At 37.3% G+C, this 14,907-nt stretch overlaps 1 long non-coding RNA gene across 1 annotated transcript in view; it reads right to left on the bottom strand.

The window, feature by feature from the left end:
* Positions 1 to 3,143: 3,143 nt before the first annotated feature.
* The window catches only part of LOC119624913 (uncharacterized), a 186,021-nt gene continuing 174,257 nt past the window's right edge, over positions 3,144 to 14,907 (bottom strand). The window contains exon 5 of the long non-coding RNA XR_005241059.2: positions 3,144 to 4,879. This is a non-coding gene — a long non-coding RNA (uncharacterized lncRNA). The remainder of the gene's footprint in view (positions 4,880 to 14,907) is intronic.

Genomic DNA, 14,907 nt, shown 5'->3' on the forward strand with positions numbered 1-14,907 from the left:
ATTAGATAAAGCCATGGCCAAAATTGAGATTTCCCACAGCGAAGTTAACTGCAAAGGCTGAGAATGCATCCTTTTAAAATTCCATCTACAGGGAAGGCAGAAAAAGGACCTAAGATCAAGGAACCAGAGAGGTAGAGAACAATGAGGAAGAATAACCAGGATTTTAATGAGTGATCATTTCTTTTTCAGGAAAATGTATGTATAGTTAATATAAAGTAGAGGATATCTAATTAGTCAATCTTTCAATTGTAAGGAAACCTGAGAAAATTTCCGTAACAAGTTTTAGTCTGACTTGAAAGTAAAAAATAAGAAATTACTTTTTATTACATCTGGAGAGATTATGTGACCTCATTATGTTGGGTTAGCTATAAAGGAAGTGCATTTAGAAGGGTCAACTACAGTCCAAACGACCAAATCCTCACTTCAGAAAACTTGAATTCCTTTAAGCCAAATGGACAGTGGATAAATCACTTCATGTATCTATTTAAAATCAAAATTATTCTTTCAATGTGTTTATAAAATTCTATCATAGGACTAACTATGAAATTCTTAAGTACCAAACCTCATAAAAGCCACTTTCTTGGATTGATGTTCACGGCATATAATCTGGAGAAGGCCAGCTGTCTCAGATAGAAGGACAAAGCAAATGAAAATAGACTCAGTGAAGAAAGAGAATAAATGCTTTGAGTAAGTCAGTCAAGCTTGGAGACACGAAAATCAAAGGAGTTTCATGAAGAGTATCTCATGAGGTCTGTCTATGTCAGGAACTCTAGACAAGATCCTTCTTTGAAGACCCAACAAGAATTCACTCCACCTGAGATGGATATTTGGATACTGTCCTTTTGGAACTCCTATACAAGTTGTCTTGTGAAGGCACGAAATGTCTTCATTGTAAGATCCTTTCTTTCCAAAGTTGACCCATCTGTTTTCCTGCCAGCTTTGCGTTGCATTTTCCCATTTTATTAATACGCTATATTTTGCTGATGACATTTGGCCAGAATTTTGTTAAAATTCAATTACTTTTGTTTTCCTGGTCCTTTTCTGCCCCTGACGTCAAACCTGTCATTTCTACAGAATTTTACTATTTTTACATTCCATGAACCCATAATCTCGACTTCGTCCCTAATTCTTACCCCATATTAAATTATCTTAGTATTTTTAGTCTTTCTACCTCTTTCACATTTTGTTCACAATATCTGTTCATTGTTAGTCATCTAAAATTAGACTTCCATTGAGGTTATTTTGGTAAGTGTTTTTCAAAGCCACCACTACATAAAATGTGGTAGACAAGTAAAATTATTGTTGGCTCTTTGCCATGAGAAAAATATACAGAGTTTTCCACAAATACCAACTCAGACCTCATAATGTTTCTGTCAAATGAGGTGTGAAACAATCACAGATATACATCAACCAACAGAGTGAGTATGGGTGTTTTATTTTACCGGAAACATGATAATACCTATGATTTAAATCATGAAACTCTGAATGTTTGAGTCCATGGATTAATCAAGTATTTTTTTTATAAATTCCAGGCAGTTTCAAGGGTATTAGTGGACCTATGTTACTAATAAAATATTAGTAACACCGTAATATTTTTATAATTGGAATATAATGCTTATAATTTTAGTGTTTCTGAAGACAGGGCTATTGAAACTTGTCCCAATAAATACCCCAACAAAATAGGCTATTTTGAATTGGAAAATATTGTGTAATCTCTGAAGTGTATCATCAGGTTTTTTAGATTGCTGCAGTACTCCTGTTTTCTCTTCCAAATGTCTCCACACTTAACTATAAAGGATTCTTTGTTAGTATTTTTTATAGGAATTTGTATTGAAATGTTTGCCCTTTTTAAAATCAGAGATTCTTCAATAGAAAAATTTGAGTTTACTCTGTGTTATCACATCACACCTGGCCCTTTATCGCAGGTGTAATTCATTTGTAGACACTATATCAACTTCTGGTATTTATAAAATATGGGACTGCAAAGTAATACTTCTTAAATTGCTTATTTTTATCATCTGATGACACTAATTTTTAATGATACTCTGGGATGTCTACTCTGGATCAAGATGTTTTTCTTGGATTAATTTAAGAAAAAATTGAGCATGAGGCCGTGTTTGGTGGCTCACGCCTGTAATCCCAGCACTTTGGAAGGTAGAGGCAGGCAGATCATCTGAGGCCAGGAGTTCGAAAACAGCCTGGCCAACATGGTGAGACCCTGACTCTACTAAAAATGCAAAAATTAGCTGGGCGTGGTGCCGCATGCCTGTAGTCCCAGCTACTCAGGTGACTGAGGCAGGAGAATCACCTGAATCCAAGAGGCAGAGGTTGCAGCTAGCTGAGATTGTGCCACTGCACTCCAGCCTGGGCGACAGAGCAAGACTCCATCTGAAAAAAAAAAAGAAAGAACTGGGCATGAGGATTCTTAGAAGGGTCTTAGAGACTGGGCCAGTTATTGAAGGTTTTTTAACAGCCTCTACATAAAAGTCAGGTAGGTGGGACAAAGCACACAGTCTCTAAGAAGCCAATGTAGTTCTTTCAGTTCTGAAGGAAGCCCATATAGTGTTATGCCAAACCAGGGAGTGAAGACTTTGAGGCCCCGCTAGGAGTGCCCCGATGAGTCATGGTGATGGCTAGATAACCAAAAACTCAGACAGCGTGGTTTGCTCTATCTAGACTGCCCAGAAAACTATGATTCCTCGTCTCAAATCTCTCAACTGTCTTCCTCTTTTTTGCAGAATTCTACTTTCAGATGATTTTAAAAGCCATTTTAAATGTCATTTTCCTAAGGAACATGAATAAAAGGGATTTATCCATATTGTCAAAGTTTTAGTTAATTTATACTTGAAGTTTACTACCCACAGTTTCAGAAGATCTTATGTAGTGTTCTAATGAAATGGAATTAAATTAGAGAGCTCTATTTGAGATAAACAGGTGCAATGATACAAGTTTCCTTTGTAGCTTCTGATCCTACTTGATATATTTCACAATATCTGTCACATGTTGGCTTCTGTTTATATTTGTTGAATGAATAAAATGTTGATCACTTACCTAAATAAAGTAATGCACAGGTTATTCAAATGTGATAGTAGGCAAAACTGACTTTTTTTTAATTTTAAAATTTTAAGTTGATTTATTTTTTTCAGCTTTATTAAGGTATAATTGAAAATTTTTTAAGTCTATATATTTATGACATACGTGTTGCTTTGATACTTTTATACACTGTGAAATGATTAAATCAAACTAATTATAGTATCTATTACCTCACATACTAATCTTTCTGTGTAGAGAACATTTAAGATCTACTTGAAAATTGCTATGGGAACAGAACTTTATTTTCTAAATGCAATTAATTTTATGCTATATATAGGCAGCTGAAATTTTGAGCAATATATTTAAGACTTCATTGTTTCTGACATGTCACTGAGTCAGTGGCAAGAGTGACAATACCCATCCAGTCTTATGCGCTAATGAAAAGGAGAGAAATTTTAAAGTATTTTATTTTTTATCTAAGGATTGCTTCTTTCCAAAGGCAATATACCTTAAGATATTGAGGAACTCTTGAACCTAATATATCATACTGATTTTTTTTTCATTCAAAATGCCCAATAACAATAGTTTTAATTTTTACTGCTTATTATTTATTAAAGGATAGAGTTTATGTTATCAAAATTAAATCTGAACTCTGAGGACCAATCCCAGGCAAATGTGAATTAGCAGGCAGCATCCCACCTAATGGAAATGTCAGCTGAATGTGAATAATTTCAGGTTCCTATGAGTGCTACAAATGAGAAGCTATTTTAGGGACAACATTCAACTAAGGTGTTATACCTATACTTCTGTTATGCTCTGAAAGAAGAAATGCATGGAACATAAATATCCAATTACAGAATCTACAGGGCAAATCTACTGAGCCCTGAGACTGCTAAAGTTGAATTCCGGCTACCGGCCTTGGGTAAATCAAAATTTAGCAAAGAGACTTAAAGTCTTTCTGGATATGAAACAAATGACCCTAAAAGTTCACACATGAGCTAAGTTAAGTAAAGGTTTGTTTGTTTTGTGTTTAGAAGCAGGAATCTGAGAAGAGAGGAAATTTCAGGTCAAATGGTGGCAACACTTGGGAGTTTTGAAACTCCAGGATATTGACAAATACACAATGCTTCTCTGAGAGCTCTATTTGGAGCTCAGGAAGTGTAGGTGACCATTGATGTGGTAATGATAACAAATGCGCAAAACAATTTGCTTTATGTTTTGAACTTGAGATGTTTAGTTAGGAAGAAATGCAAGCTACATGTTGAACTCTAAATTTTACCCATTGGGTGTGATTGTTGAATGACATCTAAAGGTGTTTGAAGAATTATCATTATTTTTCTTGAGTGAAATACATTTTTGCAATGACTTTTAGTTTGGGGATAGACTAATACTATTTCCTAGTAGAAATGTTGGATACAAACATTAAATTTATTTGCAAATGAAGTTAAACACAATCTGCAGTGTTGTATACTTATGTGCAGTGAGGCAGACGAGGATATACTTTAACAGGTGGTAAAACAGAAGTGCATTTGGTCTGAGGTTTTGAGAATTCCTGAAACTTATAGCTCTGAGTTCTCCACCTCTCTGCCATACTGAGAGTTGAGGTTGAGTTGAGGTTGAGTATGGTGGACTGAGTGTCCTGACTGCCCACACTTGAACCACTTCAGTAATTTCTGCAGAACTCAAAAGCTTCTACTGCTAGCGTTTGGAAGAGAAAGACCAAAACTACTTTTAATCCTGAAAATGGAGTCCTTGGCTTTCTTCTTGTTCCTCTTATCAACTCATTTAAAGCTAAGAAAATAATTGTCTTAAATATATTATGTGATGGAAGGTAAAGACGACACCCCTAAAAAATCAGAAGAAAGGAATAAATGCTGTGTAAGAAAGAAATCACCAATAGTCACCCAACTTAGAGAAAACAGTCTTACTTCAGCTTCAAAAGCTGTAATGGTACCCTGGAACTTAATGCATAGGCAATAGGAAAATGAAGAAAACCAAGTAGAAAGTGATGTTTTATGCGTTTGTTATCTTTAGTATATAATTCACTTTATATGATGAATATATAATTCATTTTACTTTTAGTAAATAATGTATACTATATAATTCATGTACTTTTTAGTGTATGATTCATTTACTTTTATGTTTTTATAATTCAAATTTTGAAATGGCTGTCTTTAAGAGCCAGTTTGCAAAAATTCTGTAAGTTGAGCAATTAGCTCTCTCTTCAGTAATCTGGAGTAGACCATTTACACATATACCACCTTCAGCCCCGGTCCCCACCCAACCCCAAGTGCAGATAAGGAAGGACACAGAGCTGGAGAGATAGAGCTCCCAGATTTTTTTTTTTTTTTTTTTTTTTTTTTCCAGGCGAAGTCTCGCTCTGTCACCCAGGCTGGAGTGCACTGGCCAGATCTCAGCTCACTGCAAGCTCCGCCTCCCGGGTTCACACCATTCTCCTGCCTCAGCCTCCCGAGTAGCTGGGACTACAGGTGCCTGCCACCTCACACGGCTAGTTTTTTGTAATTTTTAGTAGAGACGGGGTTTCACCGTGTTAGCCAGGATGGTCTCGATCTCCTGACCTCGTGATCCGCCCGTCTCGGCCTCCCAAAATGCTGGGATTACAGGCTTGAGCCACGGCGCCCCGCCGAGCTCCCAGATTTTATGGAAAGAACCAATATGCTGTCTGGAGAAAAAGAAAATCTCCAAAGTGAGAAGTAAGGTGTTTAGCCACGTGAGCCTCAACTTTGAGATGGAACAAAACACCTTCTTTGCTTCTGATTATTATGACTTCTCTCAGAACCACAAGTGAGAGGCCATTCATGAACCACATTGAAGGAGTCATGTTTTATAAGGTTATGTGGATTGTGGAAACAATACCCATGGCTCTCTAAGTTGATTTGAATTCACTAGAACAAATTTTGAAATGGATAAAAAGGGCTTTTATTTGTGGTAGAAATTATGTTTTAAAATGACAAGTCCCTGACTGCTACCAGATCCCACTCTTCAGCCTGAAAATGAGCTCCTATAAATAACTGAAATCTGAGAGAATAGAATCAATTTCAGAGTGTTTGTGTATCTGCCATACTTATCTTTGTATGTTTCCTTAAAATCTTTCAGTGTCTAGACATATTTATTTCAGTAAATTAGAATATGAGTTGACTTCTATTTGTGAAACATATGAAATGATGTGAATTGGATGAAAAATGTGTTATCAATTAAAATTTCATTCATGAAATTCTATACAACATGTTCATAACATAAATAGCTGCTTGTTTTAATTTTCTCAAGTTAACCTAAATTAAAATGAATCCCAGTAAAACTGAGGCTGTAAAATATTTTATCATGTATTTTATGCTGATAGTAAATGCAGCAAAATATGTGTAGAATAGCACACCAGGTTCGGACTCTAAATATTTCTTAAGCAGCATCTGTTACACAGACATTTATAAAGATTCTGCATCAATATTGTATACAATCTAACTTAGGAGGAAGTTCTCTGATGTTGTCATTGTTGATTATTGTAATCCCAATTATCCTTCTCTGGCCTTGTTTATTTCTAGTTAATAGTGTTCCCTCTCATTTTTTTGTTTAGTTTACTTGCTGAATTTTTCATAACATCCCGTACATTTAGAGTTAAAAAAAAAATAGCAAAAATGTCAGATTTCTTTTTTAGTATTACATATGACTTGTTTTCTTTTTTTGCAATAAACTTAAAATGTGTTGACTTTTAGAAATAATTGTGGTTAATAATGGGTGATTCTTTGGCACAAATTGATAGAAGTGTAAAGACTCTTTGTCTGTACAGGAAGTGCTAGCTTTATGAGGCAGGTTATGTTTGCCTTTGAGCTAATATCCCACTTCAAGCTGAGAGTTCCCAGAAGTCATTCACATATAAAGGGGGAGACTACTTCTAAGATGAATACATCTTGAAGCTCCAAAAGAATCAGCTTTAATGGTGGCATGATAGGCTATGGGGCTGCTATTTTGATAATGGGGCCCTAGTGATAGCCACTTAATTGAACAACATTGATAGTTCCCTATGACAAATGAGTCCTCACTTGTCTGAGACCCAATTCTCTGACCACTGAGTTGAACTGGCTAGAATCCAGTGAGGAGTGAGGTAGGGGAAAGGTATAAGAGCACATTAACAGAGGTTAGCCTGTTTGTCCTTCTGCATAATCATGCTAAATTGCACTTTCCAGGCCATAAAATGAGTTATTTCCTAGTTATTTTTTTAGTTATCAATATACTTTTTAAATGATCTATGTTGCAGTGACTATGGCTACAGCTGATTGCTATTAGGTTCCCATGGCTAGCATCGAAATACAGCTCTGGTTTCAAGACCAGCCTGGCCAACATAGTGAGACCCTGTCTCTACTAAAGTGGAAAAAAAAAAAAAAAGCCCTAGCCACTCAGGAGGCTGAGACAGGAGTACTGCTTGAGCCCTGGAGTTCAAGGCTTCAGTAAGCTACCATGGTCTGATGGCACTGCATTCCAGCCTGGGTGATAGAGCAAGAGCTTGCCTCCTAAAAAAAAAATACAACTCTGGGAGGCTAACTGAAGAAAGCGATGGCTGATTTGTTGAATGCGTATGTGGTTCCCTTTTTCTAGACAATGACAGCAATACTCATGCACAAGAATGTAGTTTGTGATGACTGCTCTTACAATAAAGTATTTTGTGTGTATATATAAAGTATTTCACATAGCACATAAACATTTATTTGTTCTAGGCAACTATCTGAGGCTGTCAAGTTCAAAGAATTGTGCAGATGTATCCCAAAATAGCATCTTCCCACAAAAGACCAAATGGTGATGACGAAGGATCCTCTTAGTGTGCAACAGTTAACTATTCCTTATTCTCCCATGTAGCCAGGGAGGGTTTTTACAGACATTGATGCATAAATGAAAGACAGTTATCATGCCATGTGGTGCAAAATTAATTGCTCTTCTGAAATAAATGAAGTTGAGATGTGTGATCCAATCCTAGAGCAGAGGTTCTCAAAGTGTCATCCCTTAACCAGGGGCATCATAATTACCTAATAACTTGTTAGAAATACAAATTCCCTGGGCCCCACTCCAGACCTACTAAATCAAAGGCTCTGGGGCCAAGGCCCTGCCACCTGTATTTTATTAATAACAAGACTTACATAGTAAGATTTGAGAGCCACTGCTCTAGAGCACTCCTTGCTATCAGGAAAAGGATAGAAGTTAGTTAATTGGCAGCCAAAGTATGTTAGGTATGAAAATGATCAGAGAGCATTGACCTAAGACAGGCTTAGATATTTAGCTTTTCAGGCCACCTTATCTTGGATAGCTCGGACCTGGTGTTCTTTCTCTTTCCCCATGGTTGTCTCCTACTTGAGAATTCACTCTGGCTTAAGCCTCATCCTGGCCTTGAGGAGTCCAAACCTTGATTTGATCCCCAATTCCTGCCATCTTATCCATCTCTGATTCTGATTTACAGACATTCTGGCCTTATACCAGTTCTGCCCAAATCCCAGAGAGCAAAACTTTAGACTCAATCTCTCTGTAGTTTCTTCCTGCTCTATTGCCACAAATTCGCCACTGTTTCTGAATACACTCTTTGCAAAGTTAAAGAGGCAACACCTGGCCGTAGGACGGAAGAAGAGAGAAACCTTTCTCACTCGCCTCTCTACCCAGTGAGATGCTAATAAATGTTTAACAACTGATTATTTTAAAAAGCCCTGATTTGTAGTCGTTGATTTCTGTAGTGTAAATACTCCCAACATAGCTGATTCAAGTCACCAATCGATGACACTGGTAGCTGCGATGGCACCGAACACAGCTAGAGTCGGGAAGAGTTGTGAACAATTGGCTTTGCAAGCCTGTGGGAGCCGGCTCCAGGACAGCACAGCCTCCGTCTCCACCCTCTACTCAAATCCCTGGAAAAAGAAGGTGCCAGCAAATAAATATTTACTAAATGAATAAAAATGGGGAGATCAGTGCAAACCTTTAACCACCACTGGAAAAGCAACTCAAGGTGTATGGTGTATGTGTCATTGGTGAGGAAACGTGGAATCTACATATGCAGGTAGCACATTTTGCTTCACATTCTTTTCTAGGTTTGAAGAATAAACAGTTGACATCAGATTGCATAAACATTCGTCACATAATAGAAAACAGCTATGCTCTTGTAAATAGGTATTCTAACTCATCCCAAAATGATTCAGTGCACGTCATTGAATAGTTGTGTATCATTTTAAAGTAGACATGGTCTATATTTTAACTTGTATAAGTGTTTGAACTTGTGATTGAAGTGAGATAATTAAGTTGCTGAGGCTGGCATGTGTAGACGTAACTTTTTCCCGCTTTTTGGCTCTTCCTAAGGACATGCAATGGGATACGGAACTCACTATTTAATAGAGGCCTAGTCCATTTCATTTAAAATTATCAAATGCTTATGAGCAAAGAAGTCATATTTAAATTTTTAAAAATATTTATCAGTAAAGACTGCCCCCTGAACCGCAAAGGAAATTGTATTTATTGGCCAAATGTTTTCAGAATAAATGCTTATTCTTTAACACAATTTTAAAACATGATTTGAGAAGAAAGTTATACTTTTTTTTTCCCCCCTCTAAGAGTAGGAGCTGATTTTTTATGACTTCAACACATGTATTTTGACTAGGAAACTTTTTGTTAACTTCTCTGCAATTAGATAATAGAAATCGCCGCTGTTCCTCATTCCCCTGCTCGGTGCTTCCACTTTTTAAACGCTCCCCGTAGGTGTTCATGTTCACTGGTATTTTCTTTCAACAATTCCTGTAAGTTACCCTTTCTTTGTGGACAAGTAAGAGTTTGCAAAACTTTACACCCTTATTCTTCAATTAAATACCGACATGGAATGGTGGTGTCGAGCATGCTAATCAGCAGGACCTCCCTGTGGGAATCTGTGCTAGAAGACTGGTTCACATTGAAGGCAGACAGTGCTGTTGACACTGGCTGTCAAAAAGGTTTCACGTCTTTGAAAGGAAATCTTAATCTTCTTTATTCATGTGTGAACAGGTCCAGGCCCCCATCCCGGGACTCATATGCATTGGCTGTTTAAACTACAGGTTGCTAGGCTTTGGGCTAGAGTCTGTTTGCCTGTGTCTAGTTCCCCCAAATGGATGAGGACTGAAAATTAAAATCCGTCTGACACAGACCACGGCTTTTCTGTCTCTGTTTGAAGAGACATGGCAACCTAGGGCGAAATGAAAAGGAATTTTATTGAGCGCAAAACCACTCGATGTTTAAATGTTGGAGGCAGGAACTGAATGGTGATTTGGGGTAACTCGTAGATTGTTTATAGACAGTGGGATGGCTGTCAATCAAGGCACAAAGGCAAAATTTGTGTCAGAAAAAAAAAAGTGCTTTTCTAGTAGCTGAACTCTTGTTTCCTGTTAACAGTCTCAACCCCAGAAATAAAAAGCTTTTTTTTTCTTGAAGTTTCCAAGCACACAAATTTCAGAATAACAGAGATGCCTTACTGATCTGGGTGGCACAGTTTAAGTCTAAGTTATGCCCAAAAGACCTCCTATGGAGTTTCTCTGTTGCATTTGAAATTTCTTTGTCTTGGTTATAACTCGTTTCTGCATTTTTCACAAATAGAAACAGAAGAAGCAAAGATGTAATCACCGATTGGAAATCATCAAAGATTTTTGGGACAATATATACTGTGCCACTTTAATAACCTAATTCAAAAAGATCTTAGGCATACATTTATTTTTAGAACCCATTTCTTCCTAAAAATTAGGCATTTTCTTGAGTGCTCTTTTATAGCATTAAATAAACATTTTCCTTGTTAACACTGGTAGTGTTAACAAAATATACATCTTTTGAAAAATTAGCAATGCAAATTAGAATTTTCAAAATAAATTTTTACTTTATGCTCCTAGAGAAATTTTAAGGCATGCAAGTAATATATATTACATTAACCTGGTGGGTAGTTAAATGTGTTTCTTCACTTAATGTAAAAAAAATCTAGATTTGAGATTTTATTCAATAGTAATAGATTTCAATGGAATCTTGAATTCTCTCCATATTTCTTAGACTTCTGTGTATTGATAGCAAGCTTTTCCTACATATATAAAGATAATAAGGCTGGCTTGCCAGTACAGAAAGGCACGTCTGTTGGTGCTGTTTTAAGGTGATGGTAGATTTGCTCTGTTGGGTAGATGCTTCAAACCAACTCCGTTTTCGATTGACGCCATGCATTTGCCAAAGGACTGTTCATGGGTTTCATCCTTGGCAAGAGGAGCACAACAAGAGGAAAGAACATTAGCAAAAATTTTCTCTTGTTATTTTTGGTTTTAAGGAGTACTCATTAATCATACTTGTTATTTCCTACCAACTCTGACCAGTTTGAGAAATAGTCAAAGGATGAGGTTGGAATAAAAAGTTAGGCAAAGCCAGATTGGAGAACAGTTTATTTCCCAGAAAGCTGAATCAAGTTTATGACTACTTCCCTTGACAGAAGTTTCTTCTCTAGTACTTCCCTGAGTAGATCAAAGTGTTGGTGAAAGTTCTTGCTGAGTAAGTTTGCCAGATGGGTAAAATAGGAGGTCTCTGATAACTGGAGAAATTTCATAGAAAGAGGCCTGTCATGAGGCAGGAGTGAGGGGGCAGAGGAGATATATCAAATATCCTAGAGGTACTTTAGTTGGCTTGAGCAGCCATCAGAATCACTGGAAAATTGAATGGATATTTAATCCATCCCATCCTTTTTATCCAATTTGGTCATTTTCACCCATAATAAGAATGATAGGGGAAGAATTGGAATCATATGGCTGGGAGTCTTCTCCTAGCCCCCACATGGAGAGGACTAACATCCAGATTCCCTGACTCCTGTCTGTTTTATTCCCACAGGCAAAGTCTTTCTCCTTAATCAAACTTCAGTCAGCTCCTCTGAGCCTTCTTCTCAACTAGGCCTGGACCGTGGGCTTCAGTGTCAATCCTATTGGGCCTGTTGGGCCTACATCACTCAGTTTTAGCAAGAATCCTGCTAAGTCAGTTTAGAGTATCTCCTACCCTTGATATCTGCTATCCCCTCAATATCAAATTCTTCATTTCTCACCATCCCCCAATGATATCTGATCACTCTGATCTTCCTTTAGCAAAAATTCTGTTAACTAAGTTTAGCAAGAATTCCCTTTGCCCTTGATGTCACCTCTTAATAATTTTATTATCCACTGAACATCCTCCCCTCACAACCTGTTCTTTGGTTTTAAATCTCCAGTGGTCCTTGTTATCTTTGTAATATTGAGCTGAGTTTTTACTGAGGTCTATTTTCCTCTATTGCAGTTGTTCCTGAATAAAATCTATTTTTACCATTTTAACTACTGACCAGCTCTAGTTTTCTGTAACACCAGTACCTCAAGCATCTCTATCAGCTATCCAGTGGGAAGAGATAAGAACATTCCTCATCTATCTATGAAGTAGATAATTACTGGCTTCACTCCTCTGAGGAGGTCTGTAAGAATCTGGAAGTGAAGAAGTGAAGATAGGTTTCTATGCAAAGTCTCAATGTTGATTAAAAAAAAAAAACTGCAAGATTGGGACTACAGATATTGTTAGAACCAGAACTGTAAAGAATTGCAAAACCTTGCAATTTTCCATAGCCCCTTCAAACCTCAAGAGTAAAGGAAATTTAATGGCCCAGGGATATATATTTCCTCAGGAACTTGGAACAGCAGAGTTACCATGTCTTCATGTTGGCATTTTGGATTATTAGTTTTGGCTAATTTAAGGTTATTAAATCCCCTTGAGCTTCAAGGAGGGCAAAAAAAAAAATCATGAATGTAAACGATGTTAATACAGTAATAATAATGTGGACTCCCTGGGGATCAGGAGGAAATATTTCAAATTCCAGAAACAAAAAGGTTCTTGAAACAGATTCTTCTTTATGGTGTGTGTGGTAGGGGGAGTGCTGTAACAAAACTGTCTGCTGCCATTCAATTTTCTTGTTCCAATGCTATTACTACATCCTTCAGGAGTTTTCTCTGCTACCACTCATTCATTGCTCTCTAAAAACCATAATTTACTATGTTATTACAAAAGACTGGGAGAGGTTTGCATCCTTGGACAGGAAAACCACTCTTGTCTCATTACATTTGCTGTCTCTGGACCCACACATATCATCTTTCCCCATTCTTAAGAAAATGGAAAGTGTTTGAGTGAGGTAAAGACCCTGATTTCCTGGGTTTCTCTAGATTTTTTTTTTTCTGGTTATAAATCAATCTTAAAAAATTAATCCAGCATTTGATATTATCTATGACATTACTATTGATTCCATCCCATTTTATAAAGGTTACTTTTTCTCCAGCCTAGACATCCTAAAGACCTTCTGAGTAGCTACAATGGGGACAGAAATGAAAATCAAAATAAACTATCCTAAACTACAAATGTTAGAAAAGAAAAATTATATTAGTTTTTTCATGCTTCAAATCAAAGGCAAGTTATTTTTCTTAAAAACAAAACTGAATATGAACTTATGTATATTTCAAATTTATAGACTGTAATAGATAATTTTTGAACCAAAATGACAATATCACTGAATATACATCTATGGAAAATGACCCTGACCCCTCCCCACACATTTCCCCACATCCCCATCCCCAGCCAGAATCCTCTAAACAACAGGAAAGAGGACCAGAGCACAAGCATCTTGTCTTTGGTCAACCATCACATTTATTCCCTTAGTTGGTTAAATTTTTAGAGTTTTTTGACCCTCGGTATCTGTTTCTTATCACGGCTTCCATCGGTACTTTCCCCAGTGCCTAAGGCTTCTTTTGGTTTCCACTGTCTCTACTCTCATTCAGGAATTTCCTTAAAGTTTTGTTAAATGATACACTGGGCTAAACATCAGGACCTAAATGGTTGGGTTTTCCTTGCTTTGTGAGACAATAGCATCATTTCTCAGATTCTACAGCTATCTAGTTGATCCTTACAGAAGTCCTGTTGAATACTGAAATGAGAACAAACATTCTTCCTCTATGTGTAATGGAAAAAGGCATGAATAAATAAGTCTGGTCTAAGACCTCACAACCTAATGATCCAACTCTTTCCTAGATGAAACTTCAGACAGGGCCTTGACCTTTCTGGCTCCTTTCAGTCACAAGAACAGACTCATTTAAATGATTAAGTAGTCTCATCTTAATATTATCATTTCGGTTTTTGTCCAATGGAATACTCCTTCATTCCCCCAGCTTGGGGTCACTTTAGGGTTAAAAGCTTTGCCCACTCTACTCCCTGAAGCTGGTATTGGTTTGGAGTTTGTGTGGATAGGTGGGTGAGGGGTTAGTTGAAATTTGGGGTGTTGACTCTTACTTCATGTGCCAGTTCATAGGTGCACTGGAGATCCAAGTGAGAAACTCGGACTGCAGTTCCCTTAGTCTGGCAGCACTTCTTCAGACTGGCCATCCCAAGTCCTTTAGTATCTGGACTTCCAGATGTTCACACCTATCCGACCCAAGGGTTCAGAACCTCCAGAGGTGCTGCATGGGCTTGGATGTATTTTATAAGCTCCCAAGTGATTCTAATTGAGACAGAACAGGAACCCCTCTTAGGGGCCTGTGGGACCCCCAAGCATGGAAATAAAGAAAAATCTTGGGTTCCTCTAAGTGAAATTCCAGGCACCTAGCTGGACCTGAGAAGTAAATGAGCAACTTAATAAGCTAAAAGGTAACAATAGCTTAAAACAATAGCCAAGGAAGTTAAGGTCACAAGATGTTTGGTTCTCCTGTAGAAACTAAAGGTAACATCTTAACACATGTCCCTGAATTGTCTTTGAAAACCTGGATTCCCCACTGAAGAGATCCACTGGTACACAGATCTCAGATGAGGGGGAAACTGAGGACAGAACTCTGACCACCGTTC

The sequence above is a fragment of the Chlorocebus sabaeus genome, chromosome 8 (genome assembly GCF_047675955.1).
Source record: "Chlorocebus sabaeus isolate Y175 chromosome 8, mChlSab1.0.hap1, whole genome shotgun sequence".
Taxonomy (NCBI): domain Eukaryota; kingdom Metazoa; phylum Chordata; class Mammalia; order Primates; family Cercopithecidae; genus Chlorocebus; species Chlorocebus sabaeus.